Source organism: Artemia sp. Qi Xiang Cuo, chromosome 5 (assembly GCF_049724085.1).
Source record: "Artemia sp. Qi Xiang Cuo chromosome 5, ASM4972408v1, whole genome shotgun sequence".
In the NCBI taxonomy this organism is placed as follows: Eukaryota; Metazoa; Arthropoda; class Branchiopoda; order Anostraca; family Artemiidae; genus Artemia; species Artemia sp. Qi Xiang Cuo.
In genome coordinates, this window is record NC_142798.1 from 81,098,933 (window position 1) to 81,113,087 (window position 14,155).

At 36.6% G+C, this 14,155-nt stretch overlaps 1 protein-coding gene across 3 annotated transcripts in view; it reads left to right on the plus strand.

Moving 5' to 3' along the window:
* Positions 1 to 14,155, plus strand: part of LOC148952614 (uncharacterized) — a 171,054-nt gene that overhangs the window by 3,715 nt on the left and 153,184 nt on the right. The window contains exon 1 of one of the 3 annotated variants that reach the window (XM_089089037.1): positions 11,731 to 11,785. The exons of the other annotated variants lie outside the window; for them this stretch is intronic. The gene's annotated coding sequence lies outside the window, so the exon portion shown is untranslated. Of the gene's footprint in view, positions 1 to 11,730; positions 11,786 to 14,155 lie in introns of those variants that run through there. 3 annotated transcript variants of the gene reach the window in all.

The window sequence follows — 14,155 nt, forward strand, 5'->3', positions numbered from 1 at the left end:
TGAGAGTACCTCAGAAAGAGATCTGGGGGTCGTTGTAGATGAAGACCTTAATTTCAACTGCCACACCCGAGCTGCAGTAGCAAAGGCAAACCAAACTTTCGGTCTCATCAAACGTACAATGACAAGTAGATCCTCTGCAATAATCACAAAACTTTACAAGAGCCTGGTGAGACCAAGATTAGAATTTGGAATGTGTGTCACCACGCCAATTAATAAAACAGACCAGATGGCTCTCGAGTCTGTCCAAAGACGGGCGTCAGAATGCGTAAAGGGGCTCAGAGACAAAGAGTATGAATGCCGACTGCAGAGCCTCAAGCTACCAACTCTGACATACTGTCAGCAACGAGGTGATATGATAATGACCTACAAGCTGCTGAAGTCTGACAACAAGGACCTCTTTTAGCCTGCCCAGTTGTCAAGAACCAGGGGTCATTCAGCAAAGCTTTTTCGGAAGTGTGCTAATACAAGGAAGAGGAACCATTTCTTCTCCAACCGCATCATAAGCCTCTGGAACGATCTGAGCAAAACAACAGTGAGTTCACCATCTGTTGACAGTTTCAAAGCCAATCTCGATAAGGAATGGGAAACCAAACTATGGCTCACGCAATGGGATGAAGCTGATGTCCCGCGGCCCTATCATCACTAACTGGCGTACACTGGACTCGTCCATATCGCTAGCAAGTGCGATTTAAGGTAATTTAAGGTAAATTATTTGCCTTTTAAATCATTTCTAAAGGATAGTTGGTACTTATTTATTGGGTACTCTCAAAAGAAGAAACCATGTTAGTAAAATATTCTTAATTTATAGAATGCAGAAAAAATATTCTTAATTTATAAAATACAGAGAAACTATACTCAAAAGTTTCTCTAGTTGTAAACTGCCTTCATTGACTTTTTATATTTTTTTTCTAAATATATTAATGCCTTTTTATTTTAAAATTTGCCTTCTATATTATTATGTTGTACAGTAATATTTTAAGAATTGATGATGAGTTCATTTGAGATAGTCAAAAGTCAAATAGATGACAATTACTGCTGCAAATATTTGAAATTTAAAGGCATACAATTTCTGAAAAAAGATAGAATTAACATACTTATAAAAAAATAAAATGATCAAATAAATGGTAATTGTTATTGCAAATATTCTAAATACAAAGCCATGCAATTTTAGAAACAAAGGAAGTTTATATATGTATAAGAAAAAAAAAGTGCACAAAAAGTAAATAAAAGTAGAACACCTAGAAAATCAGCTGACTACAATTATTCTGCATATTATGAAGTAAGAATTGTTTATTGGCATGATGGTTCTTGTTTAGTGGTTAGCCTCTTTGGAAGGAAACACTATTAAATTCTGAAAAATACAGTAATGAAATTCTAAAATACTTTATTATGTCATTCCTAAAAGTATGTTACTGTAATTTTCACCCCCCCCCCCTAATCTGCATATATGTAGCCCAAATTACATTCAAGTCAAACAGTTTATGGTAGCAAAGTGTAAGTAAAGGGCTAGGCATACGTAGCTGATTTTGGAAACCAATTTCAGCATCAGTGGACAAGCAGTAAGAAAAGTTTGTTGAAAGAAAAATTTATTGCTCAAAATTTTCAAAACAAAAATCATGGACACAAATAGTCAACTGGAGTTTATTAATAGTTGTTTAATTGATCTCAGCTTGGTTCTCAGTTTAGTTCTCAGCTCAGTAGTGGGGTCTTTCACCACAGTTACCTCTGGGTGACTATTTATTTGTATCCCTATTTTTTTGGTAATGATCATGATGAAAATCAGTGCTGATTTTGTAAATTGGCACCAAAAACTAGAAAATTTTTCAAGCTCAAATCAATGCCAATTTCTTTTAAAATCAGCACTGGTTTGGAAACCAGTTCCCAAAATCAGCTACATGTGCCCAGCCCTTAAGGAACAATTCAGTCCAATAGTAACTGAAACTAATTTAAAGAATTTTGATGACAACATATCAAATGATTTGTCTTTTTGTGCTGATTCCAAATATATAATACTCATTGTTAAATGTTACCCATCAAATGCTACAAGCCTAAGAAAATTTGCCAAATTTTTGAAAAAGAGGTAAAATAACCCCCAAAAGGTCAAGCAATCTTAATAAAAAGCACACCATCAGATTCAGCATTTCCAAGAACCCTGCTGTATAGATTTCAAACTCCTGTCTACAAAAATATTGAATTTTACATATTTGCTAGAAGAGAGATAACATGTGTTTATTTTTTTCCCAGGGGTGATTGTATATAAATCAATGGTCCTAGAAGATTGGAAGGAGGCCTATTTAATTTCTAATGCTCTTTTTATGTGAACAAAATGATTAGAGGGCAACTAGCCCCCTTACCATACCCCTGTTTTCTCCATTGGTATCTAATCAAAATTTTGAGATAGCCATTTGGTTTCAGCTAGTTCAAAGATCCAATAAATATGCCTTTGCAGAAGACATGGCCCCCTACAGCCACTGGGGATGGGCTGCAAGTTATGCAATCTGCCCATTGTTTACCTATAGTATTTGTTATTGGGGAATATATCTAAAAATACAAACATCTCAGGAACAGCTATGGGTATTAAGTTGAAACTTTCAGGGAATATTAGGAGGGATGTCAAACTAAATTGAAAGACATCATGTGAATCCAGGTTATCAAAATAGAGTGTCTGCAATATCTCAGGGATGGCTAAAGGTATTAAAATGAAGCTTCTTAAAAAAAGCAAAAAGTATTGAGTTGAACAAACTCTACCCATAGTAACCAAAATTTTAGCAGCATGTTTTGAAAAAAAAACTATCAAGTGAAGAGTAATTACCATGTAAAACTGATTCAGTAACTGTTATTTTGGTTAGACCTAATTGTAAAGATTTATTGCAAAAACCAATTTATGAAATTTTGAAAACTAGTCTAAAAGCTCTAAAAAATGGTGTCAGACTAAAAGGAGAACTGCACTAATAGAATCACAATTGTTGAAAACTGCATTTAGGAAAATGACTGTCTTGCATCTTGAACAGCAAGGGAAATCATGTTTCCTAAGTAAAGAGAAGTGGGCATAATGTATTATTTCCTCCCCGTGGATATGTTCTCTAGATTCTCTAGGATCAATTCAATCCTGGTGAAAATTTATCCCTGGCAGTTACCCTTAACATCTCCATGCGTAAAATTGAGTCGGCAAAGAGAAAGCAAGACATAAAAAGAATTCCGTATAGGAATTCTGGTAGATTTCCCCAGTGTAAAATTTCCCCTGAAAAATTCACCCCCTGGAAACTTCCCTTCCAGTGGAAAATTCTTCCTGTGGAAAATCACTCCCCAGAAGAAAATTCACCCCTCCTCACACCCAAAAATGTATGCATGCTTCAAAATAATAAATATTATACATAAACAGTTGGCAAATTTTATAACTTAAAGACATTTCCCCAGGGGCTGTGGAGGTGCCATGATATCTCCAAAGGCAAAGTTATTCGGCCTTTCAACTATGCTGAACAAAATGGCTATCTCAAAATTTTGATCAGATAATTTTGAGAAAAAAGGGGCATAGGACGGGGCCTAGTTGCTCTCCAATTTTTGATCACTTAAAAAGGGCACTAGAATTTTTAATTTCTCACTGGGTTGATACAATCATCCCTGAAAAAAAACAAACAAATGAATGCATCAGTGATCTTTCTTGTGGCAAAAATTACAAAATTCAACCAACGTATCTGTGATCTTTCTTCTGGCAAAAAATAGAAAATTCTACGTTTTTGCAGATAAAAGCTTGATACCTCTGCAGTGGGGTTTTTTATACGCTGAATCTGATGGTGTGATTTTCATTAATATTCTATGACTTGTAGGGCGTGTTATCCCCAAGCCAATTCTTTTCACATATCTATTGGTATCAAAATTCCGTTTTTTTTTAGTTTCCGCTACTTATGAGCCAGTCTCTCCTTACTTACAGTTTGTCACCACGAACTGTTTGATAGATCAGGGAGAAGCTTGTGAGTATGAATGCAGGCAGAGAATACAGGGTTTAAACTTTGGGTTAGGTATTTTTGGGGAGAAGAATTTATTGGCAAATTATATTGGTATTGTATTGGTACAATACCAATATATTGATATTGGACTCCAAAGTCGATATCAGTTGAGCCCTAGTTAACACAGGGATAGGTCATTCAAACAAGGAAGTATATTTTTTTATGTCAAGAAAATTCCCCTGTTTGTAAAATAGTAAACTATGAAAAGTACCTTAATGATAAGGGTTTTCCCTTTTTAAGACATGGAAATATGACCATAGGCATATTTGTAGTTCTATCAGAAAAAATCAATTTTCAAAAATTAATTTGTTCATGTTTTTGGTTTTAAAAATCTATATAAAATTTGAATAATAAACTTGGATATTACTTTTTATAGTAACTTAAGAGGAATAAGAGTGAACATCAAGGAACTTGTTTCTATACTGAAGTTCAGCGTCATTTAACTTATCTGATTATGTCTGCAGTTTACATAGGAGAGAAAAGTATGGACTCACTTCCACCCTCCACCAATTGTTAACTAACAATGCTAGCCACTGATTTCCTCTTAGCCTGTGGAAACCAAAGTATTAGCTAACAATTCTCATAAAAATACTTATTAGGGAGGAATAATAAGCTAAGACAAAAAACTCAATGTAGCCTAGTAAGCTGTCCTATCTCAGAAGATATTGTAAGATGCTAACAAAAGGGTTAAGCCCTTGCCCATCTCTAGATTTTCCAGTAGCCTATCTGTACTGGGTAAAAAAGGGACACATCAGTGCTATCCATCCAAAATTGCAATTGTCTTTGTTTTTCAAGGTGGGAACAGTAAACCTCTAGTTAATGGGTTTAGGTCAAGGGCAATTTCAGTGCTGTGCTCTATGTTTTAATTTGACGTCACGTCATGTTTGAGGGGTTTTAGGCTCAACAAAATTTTTGTTTTGTATAATTTGTGGGGTATTCCTGTATTCAAATTAGCCTCGGTTGGAATTTTTGTTTCCTAAATTTTTTCTTTGAAAACTTGTACTAAAAATGTTGTTTAGTATGGACCATGGGTTGCTTTTTTGTAAGTTGCTGCCATAGTTCTATTAATGACGGGAGGCTGTAAAACTACAGTTAGGTTTTCGGGCTGAAAAACCTCTTCCTAGTTAATTTATCTACTATGGACTGCCTCCCCATAGTAGCATAATGTTTGTAGGTATGAATATGTAATGAGTCGGAGGTAATAGGCTTGAGACTCTGTGCAGGATTTTGACTCTTGTTGATAGAAGAGCATCGCCAAGTGCTGAAAACCATGGTGTGACCAAGATGGGCCTAGGATTGCACAAAGCCTCCATTTGAATGGAGGTCCCAGGAACTTCTTGCTGTCTGGTTCTAAGCCAGCTTAAGCATTTTGGCGTAGATTTGAGAAGATATGTGATCCCCCTCCTGTGCTGGTATCTGGGATCATTGCTTTTCCCAAGGCCAAAATAATTTCAATGATTCAAAGAGCATGAAAATTGGAACTTGGAATGTTACGATTTTAAAAAATGACTATCGTATTGACATTTTGACTGACGAATTCAGACGATCCGAACTGGACTTATTAGGAGTTTCAGAAACTCATAACCCAGCATAGGAAGCATGAAATTAGGTGATATAGAATTAGTTTACTCAGGCAGGAAGGATGGGGTTCATAGACAGGAAGTAGGGCTCATGATGAATAAGGAAGCTGCTAAGTCTTGTTTAGGCTGAGAAGGTATTAATAATAGAGTATTAATGGCTCATTTTATGACTGAAAAGTGTAGGGTATCACCCATAATTGTATATACCTCTATAGAACTGACTGACGGAGATACTAGTGACTCAGATGAATTTTACTTAAAGTTATAGGAGCAAATAGACAGGGTCACAGGTAGAAATATAATGTTTTTACTTGGAGATTTTAACACCCAGGATGCTAGAAATAGGGATAGATGGTATACTAGCCTAGGTAAATTTGATGTAGGAAAAGAAAACAGTAATGGATACAGACTTTTGCAATTTTGTAGGTGTAGCAATCTAGTTATAAACAATACAATGTTTGTTCATACAATGGCTCATAAGTTAACATGATATTCACGTGATGATAAGACAGCAAACCTTATTGATTATGTTGTAGTAAACCGAAGACTGGCAGGATCAATAGAAGATACTAGGGTATATAGGAGTGCTGTTATTGATGTTAAAAGTAAAGATCACCATTTAGTATTGTCTAGGGTTAATTTAAAGCTGAAATTTCGGAACGATAACTATCTCCCGGAAAATTATGATGTTGGTAGACTCCAGGATGAGAATTTGAGAGAATTTTTCCAGGAACAGTTGAATACTAAACTCAAGAGTTTAAAATTGACAATGTGGAAAATGGTTGGAATAATTTTAGAAAAATAATTTGTGAAGTCGCTGAAGGTGTCTTAGAGAAGAAAGTTAGGACTGCAGCTAAGAATATTAGTGACAATGCTTTATTTTTAATAGAGAGGAGAAGGGGCTTGCACAATAATTATCTGAGTGATAGATCATATAAAAACAAGAGGAATGTAAGGGAAGTGGAGAAAGCAGTAAAATATGAACTAAGAAGGTGTAAAGTGGAGGCCATGGATAAAATTGCAGATGACCTGGAAGATGCAGCTAGACAGCATAATAGTAAAATATTGTACTGGCATGTTAATAAATTGAGAGGAAGGAGTCAATCCGGACTTGTCCCAGTTAAAGATAGGAATGGGGAGACAATTAGTGATACAGAAAGAGTGAAAAAGAAATGGGCAGAACATTTTGAGAATTTGCTAAACCAAGATAGAGTTGCAAGAAAAGATATAGAGGATTATGAAAAAGTTTGTGATACCTTAGATGTGGAGGAAGATATTTTTTGGGAGGAAGAATTAGCGACAGTACTAAAAGGATTAAAAAATAATAAGGCTCCAGGGGCTGATGGTGTGGTAATGAGTTTGTTAAATATGGTGGCTCTGAGAATAGAAATAAGCTACTGAAGATTATGATTATGATTTTTGAAAAAGGGGAAGTACCTAACGATTTAAGGAAAACCTTAATTAAGCCTTTTTATGAGAAAGGTAATAAGAGTGAGTATGGAAATTATCGAGGCATTAGTCTGGTCTCTGTAGATAGCTAATTACTTAGTAATATGATACTTTTTAGACTGAGAATACTGTAGACAGAGTTTTAAGAAAAAACAGTGCGGTTTTAGAAAAGGTAGAGGATGTGTTGACCAAATTTTCACTCTTAGGCTAATAATTGAGAAGTCCCTGAGTTGTCACACACCTTTGGTCCTCAGTTTTATAGATTATGAGCAAGCGTTCGATTCTGTTGATAGAAGAGCTTTAGCAAAGGTCTTATCCTTGTATGGTATACCAGACAAATACATTAAAGTGATTAAGTGCTATGTACGAAAATAAAACAGCTACGGTTAAGGTAGGAAATTAGGTTAGCAGCTGGTTTTGTATTAAATCAGGAGTTAAGCAGGGTTTTGTTCTATCCCCCTATATATGGATTTTTTTTGATGAACTTTGTCTTAAGGAGTACAGGAAAGGCAATGGAAGACCACGGAATCAAATGGGGAGGAAAAGTCTCCTGGACTTAGATTATGTTGATGATTTAAGCATCCTAGAAGAAAATGAGCAAAATGAATGAACTTTTAAAGGCTTTGCGAGTTCAGGGTGCTAGAATAGGTTTGAAAATTAATGTTAAGAAGACTAAGTCACTAAGGCTAGGAATAAGTGAAGAGGAAAATGTGACGTTGGGTAACGAAAAGATTGATCAGGTGAGCAGCTTCACTTACCTTGGTAGTACTATTAGTAAAGACGGTGGGAGCAGTGAAGATGTTAAAAGTAGATTGTTTTTTTCGCAGTGAGACAATACCCAAACTCTTGTTTGTAGTTATTTTTATTTGATTCGAACTTGATTTGCGCATTCAATTTAAGTTTCACTCGTTTTAAGATTTATTTATTCATTTACATTAATATATATTGTATGTTTGTTCGCATTGATTGTTTGTTTAATTTCTGTTCGCTTTAAGTTTCATTTATACTTTAATAGTAAAATATTTGTTTTCGGTTTAAGCTTAATTTTCATATTCATTCTAAGCATAATTCGCTTTAATATCTATTTATTCATTATTATTATTACTTGTTGTATGTTTTTTGCTATTATTTTTTATTTAATTTCTGTTCGTTTTGGGTTTCATTTATTCTTTAATAGTAATTTCTGGTCGTTTTGAGTTTGAATTTTAACAGGTATTTGTATCTCCTGAGCTTAAGTTTAAAATGGCCTTTACTTTTCTTTGAAAAACTTATTTTTCGGAAAGTTTTATTTTTTAATTATTTTTTTGTTCGTTTTTGATTGCAAAAAGTTTCAAGTTTTTATGGCATGGGGGGGGGGGGTGCTTACTGTCCGATTATTATTGACTTTAAAAAACGGATCTAAAACTTTCAATTTAAATAGAATGAGGCTTTTTTCAAAGTCTCAATTACCTCCTTGATAAAAACCTTATATATGAACAATAGACAGCTTGCATAACTTGTGGACAGTGATTGACAACAATGAATGGATTGAAAAAATAGCTCCAATAAGGGGGTTTAGTCCATTTCACTTGCTGACACAAAGGGATCACGGCTGTTTGGAATTGACCTTAATAGGAATTTGTGTGCCAAAGCAATTTTGCATCTATCACATAATATGCATTTTAACCTTATAATTGGATAATTATAACAGATTTCTAATTTGTCCCCCGCATACAAAACCCCTTCCCATAATTTATAAGCCCCCCATTAAAAATTTTGCAACAGGCCCGAACTTAGAATGCCTACCACGGGTCACTGGTTGACTTTGTCGAAACTGGAGCTTTTTCTTCTCACAACTTTGAACTATTTTAAAAAAATGTCACTATCAAAATTTTTATCTGATGCATTTATGGCGTGGAGGAGGGAGAGGGGCTAGTTGCCCTTCAACCTCTTTTGACTCTTAAAAAGTGAACAAGAACTTTAAATTTTCAGTCAAATGAGCCCTCTCTAAAGTTTATGTGATCATCCCTTTCATAAGAAATAATATGAAGGATTCGGAGAATCCTTAAATTACAACCCGTGCCCTGGGGGCTTTGGGGGAGTTGTAATCCTCAAAGACCTAATTTGCAGAACTTAAAACTACATTTAATAAAATGGCTGTCTTAAAATTTTGATTGGATGTGTTTGGGGAAAAAGTGGGCGTGAGAGGGGGGTTAGTTGCCCTCAAATCACTTTCGACTATTACAATGGGCACTAGCCCTCGGAATTTCCAGTCAAATGAGCCTTTTTGAAGTTTCTACGACACCGCCTTCTATAAAAACCTTATATGTCCCCAGGGCATAGTTTAAAACCCTTGCCCTGAGGGTTGTGGGGGATTGTCCTCCTCAAAAAGATATTTTCTATCTGGAAATCAACTACGCTGAACAAAATGGCTATCTCTAAAATTTTGATTGGATGTGTTTGGGGGAATGATGGGCATGGGGGGGGGCTAGTTGCCCTCCAATCACTTTCGACTATTAAAAAGGGCACTAGCCCTTTGAATTTCCAATTGAATGTGCCTGTTTCGAAGTTTCTACGACTACGCCTTCTATAAATAGCTTATATGCCCCCAGGGCATATCTTAAAACCCTTGCCCTGAGGGTTGTGTGGGAGTGTCCTCCTCAAAAATATTTTTTTTCAATCTGGAAATCAACTACGCTGAACAAAAATGGCTATCACAAAATTTTGATTGGATATGTTTGGGGGAATAGTGGGCGTAGGGGGGGGGGGGCTAGTTGCCCTCCAATCACTTTCTACTAATAAAAATGGCACTATACCTTTGAGTTTCTAATCGAATGAATCTGTTTTGAATTTTATACGACAACGCCTTCTATAAGAACCTTATATGCCCTCAGGTCATAACTTAAAACCCTTGCCCTGAGGGTTGTGGGGGATTGTCCTCCTCAAAAAAATGTTTTCTATCTGGAAATCAACTACGCTGAACAAAATGGCTATCTCAAAATTTTGATTAGATGTGTTTGGGGAAATGAGGGGCTGGGGGGGGGGAGGGGGCTAATTACACTCCAATCACTTTCGACAATTAAAAGGGGCACTAGCCCTTTAATTTCCAATCGAATGAGCATGTTTTCAAGTTTCTACAACAACGCTTTCTATAAAAACCTTATATGCCCCCCGGGCTTAACTCACAACCCTTTCCCTAAGGGCTTTGGGGGAGTGTCCTCCTCAAAAACATAATTTTTATTTGGAAATGAACTACGCTGAACAAAATGGCTATGTCAAAATTTTGATTGGATATGTTCGGGGGAAGGATGGGCGTGGGGGGGGGATAGTTGCCCTCCAATCACTTTCGACTGTTAAAAAGGGCACGAGCCCTTTAATGTCCCAGCGATCGAACCCTATTTGAAGTTTCTAAGACAACGCCGTCTACACAAACCTGAGATACGCCAAGTGCATAACTTAAAACTCTTGCTCTGAGGGTTGCGGTGGAATGTATTCCTCGAAAATATATTTTATATTGGGAAACCAACTACTCTGAACAAAATGGCTCTCTCAAAATTTTGATTGGATGTGTTTTGGGAAATGATGGGCGTGGGGGGGGCGGGGGCTAGTTACACTCCAGTCACTTTCGACTATTAAAAAGGGCACTAGCTCGTTAATTTCCAATCGAATGAGCCTGTTTTGAAGTTTCTACGATCACGCCTTCTATAAAAACCTAATATGCCCCCAGGGCATAACTTAAAACCCTTGCCTTGAGGGTTGTGGGGGAGTTTCCTCCTCAAAAATATATTTTCTATCTGGAAATCAACTACGCTTAACAAAATGGCTATCTAAAAATTTTGATTGGGTGTGTTTGGGGAAATGATGGGCGTGGGGGGGGGGCTAAGTTGCTTTCCAATAATTTTCGACTATTAAGAAAGGCACTAGAATTCACGATTTATAATCGAATGAGCCCCCTTTTAAGTTTATACGACGACTCCATCCATGTGCAGTGCCTCTCGGGAAAAAAAAAAAAAATAATAAAACATTGGAGCCGTATGGCCTTTACTATAGGCAACGTTACAGCGTTGCCTCTGATCTTCCTGTAACCTTCCAGCACCGGTAAAATAGCACTGGCTAGCACCGAATAAATCACGATTCACTGAGCACATATGTCATGTGTAGAAGCATAACAAAATATACATAAAAACATAACAAAAATGCATATAAATTTTTTTTTATTCATTTTTAAAGTTTTTTTGGTAAGGCCCCCCCCCCTCTGAATAAAAATCCTAGATACGGCCCTGCTGTATTTATTGCTCAGTTTAATTATTTTATATGATTGAAGGGGGCAATTAAGTGTATGGTTGAAGTAAATACAATCGTGAATTTTAATTTTCACTGCCTTAACTAAGTGTAGCTTATTTTGTTCATTTGCTCTGTTCTTTTACTGTTAGTCTATTTAACAGTAAAATTTGTGGATTTCATTTTTTGAATCAGGAATAGTTGAAATAAATATAGGTGCGAAATTTTAAATTTTGTTTTAAAAAGTGAAAAATTCAAATTACCAAATTTCTTCACAGTTTGAAAAGCATTAGTCATGGTAAGCTACGCTCAGGTGAGTGTTTGAATCAAGTGCCTGGCAGCTTTGCAGGGCATTGAAGCACAACGCTTTATTACGCTTTTGTGGTTTAGTTTTCTCTTGGACTGTATTACCGTGGCTCGCGTTGGATTTAAGTGTTTTCTTACTATAAAATTTTATTTTTGGATTGTTGAAATTTTGGTTTTATAAAGGTACAGTAGAAAATTTATTTGCTGAATGATGCCCCGCCTCACCTTTTCCACCTCTCTGTCGTTACGTATGTGCTTTTAGTATTTTACGCTGCATAGAAAGAGAATGTCGCAATAGCACTATTACCCCTCTCCACCCCCCCCCCCCCACTTGTACCAATAATAAAGGCGTAGACCAAAATTTTCCTGGGAATCAAGAGGAATGTTAGGTATCTATTTTCTCTCCACTCCTTCCACAAAACTTATTTTATGTTTAGCTGAAGGCTAAGTGAGAGTCGGGATATTTGTACTCTTTGAGGCGTCTGCCTCCCTGCCTACAAAAGGACCAACCGCCAGTCCTTCTTAATAGCTGATGAGCACTTACACATGACCGTGCTAAATTTTATGAAATATGAAGCAAATCAGTTTTGTTAAGTGAACCTTCAAAATCATTATCACAAACATTTTTCTGAAACAATAAGGGAGGTGTCCTCCCGCAACACTCAGAAAACGTCACTTTTTTCGTGGTACAATCTTTTTGGTCACTTGAAAAAACGCACTAGAACACATAATTTTCGTTCGAGTGAGCCATCTCCCGATATTCTAGGTTAATTAGTTCGATACGATCAACCCATGAGAAAAAACAAGCAAACACTCATTCGGATCTTTTTTGTGGTAAGAAAAGCAAAATTCTACATTTTTATAGACAGGAGCATGAAAAGTCTAGGGTTCCCTGCGGAATTTAATTGTGTGATTTCTTGGGAGCCGGCGTTTATCCCCCCCCCCCTCCCGGAAAATATACCCCTTGAAAATATCCTCCCGTGGAAAATACCCCCTCCCTGCAAATAATCCCCCGGAAATTCCCCCCCCCCCTGGAAAATTTCCCTACACGCAAAATTTAGAAGCCAAAGAAAAAGTCTAAAATAGGTACCTCGAAGTGTCGATCAGATGTCCCAAGGGGTAACCAAGGGACCAGATATCAAAAACAGTTTGAGGACAGGGGCTGGTTGGTCTCGAATCAATTTCGACTTATAAAAAAAGGACTTGAACACTCATAAATATTCGTATGTTCCCAATAACAAATATTGTCTATAAGCAATGGACAAATTGTAAAACTTACAGCCCTTTTCCTAAGGGCTATGGGGGATCATGTCATCCCCAGAGGCATATTTATTGGACCTTTCGATTATAATGAACCAAATGGCTATCTCGCCAAATGGCAATTTCATTTGGATGTCTTTGGGGGAAAAGGGGCCAGGGAAGAAGGCTGCTTGCTCTCTATTCTGTTTGATCACTTAAAAAGGCACTTAAACTTTTAATTTTTTTTCGAATGAGCCGTCTCCCTATCTTCTAGGATTGATGTAATCATCTCTAAAGTTAATGTAATAAGTTTACGGGGGGACATTATTGTAAGTTTCATTTCATTTAGATAAATACCGAATTAGTTCTAAGGGAGAGACGAGAGGAGGCTGGGGGCAGAAATTGATATATAATTCCGAGGACCGTTTCCAGGACTTTTGTTTTGGGTGCATAATTTTTTTCGGTATTTCAAAAATATGCATCAAAAAAGCGTTTTCATGCATTTTTATTACGTTTTTACAAGTCGGACAAACATTTCCACTTCTCATTGAGCCTTCAAGTAAATACAGAATTAGTTCTAATGAAGGGGAGTGGGGGCGAAGTTGGAGGTAGAAATTGATATTTAATCCATCTTAATTTCTGGGAATATTTCTGGTCTACGCTGTTATTAGGAAAGTAAAGAGTAACATTTAACTCCAAAATGAGCAGAATTTATTCCCTATAGGGGGACTGCCCCTTTCCCATCCCCACCTCTGCGTCATGGTTGTAGAAACTTCGGACGATGCTCATTCGATCGGAAATTGAGAGTTCTAGTCCTTTTTTTATAACTCAAAAGTAATTGGAGACCAACCAGCCCCTGTCCTAAAACTGATTTTGATATCTGGTCCTTTTATTACTCCTTAAGACAATCATCTGATCGACATTTTGAGGTACCTATTTTGTACTTTCTCCGTGGCTGCTCAATTTTCCGTTTGGGGGAGTTTTCCATGGAGGGAATTATCCTCTTGTTACCTCTTAGAACATCGGAACGACGTTTTGAGGTACCTATTTTGTACTTTCTCTTTGGCTGCTCAATTTTAAATGAGGTGGAATCTTTTTCGCGTGGGGGGGGGTGTTTTACGGGTTTGTGTGTATGTGTGGTGGGGGGTAAAGCATAGACCCGTGATTTTCATTAAGATCACTTAACTTTTGGTAGGTATCCCCCCACCCTTTTCGTAAACGAGGCAAATTTTCTCAGGATTGTAGCTTTTGATCCTTAACGTTGAAGTTAATGAATTTTATAGGCTACATTTGGAATTAGCATAAAAAGTCAAT